Below are 345 nucleotides of genomic sequence, written 5' to 3' on the forward strand. Positions count from 1 at the left end.
TTTGACTTTAAGATATCTGTAAGTGATGTTTGCATTGTGATGAATGATGATAGCAACAAAGGAGATACTATGGAACTTCTGTGGTATGATGGTTGAGAAAAATAACTTACTGATTCTGCTTTAGATTTTAGTACTGGTTTGCGTGTTTGAGAGTTCAAGGAGGGGGTGCCCCCATGATGAAGAACCCAAGTTCTTACCTACTCTCTAGGTGAGAGAGAATGTCCCTCCATCCGAGAAGTTTCTTTCTCCTCTCTCTCTATCTGTGATGGCATTTATTTCAGAGAAGCTGGTTAAGTTTTCGAAGCACGGGCTCTGTTTATAGTGGGTCGGGTTTTCCGGCCCATA

Source organism: Arachis ipaensis, chromosome B08 (genome assembly GCF_000816755.2).
Source record: "Arachis ipaensis cultivar K30076 chromosome B08, Araip1.1, whole genome shotgun sequence".
Taxonomy (NCBI): domain Eukaryota; kingdom Viridiplantae; phylum Streptophyta; class Magnoliopsida; order Fabales; family Fabaceae; genus Arachis; species Arachis ipaensis.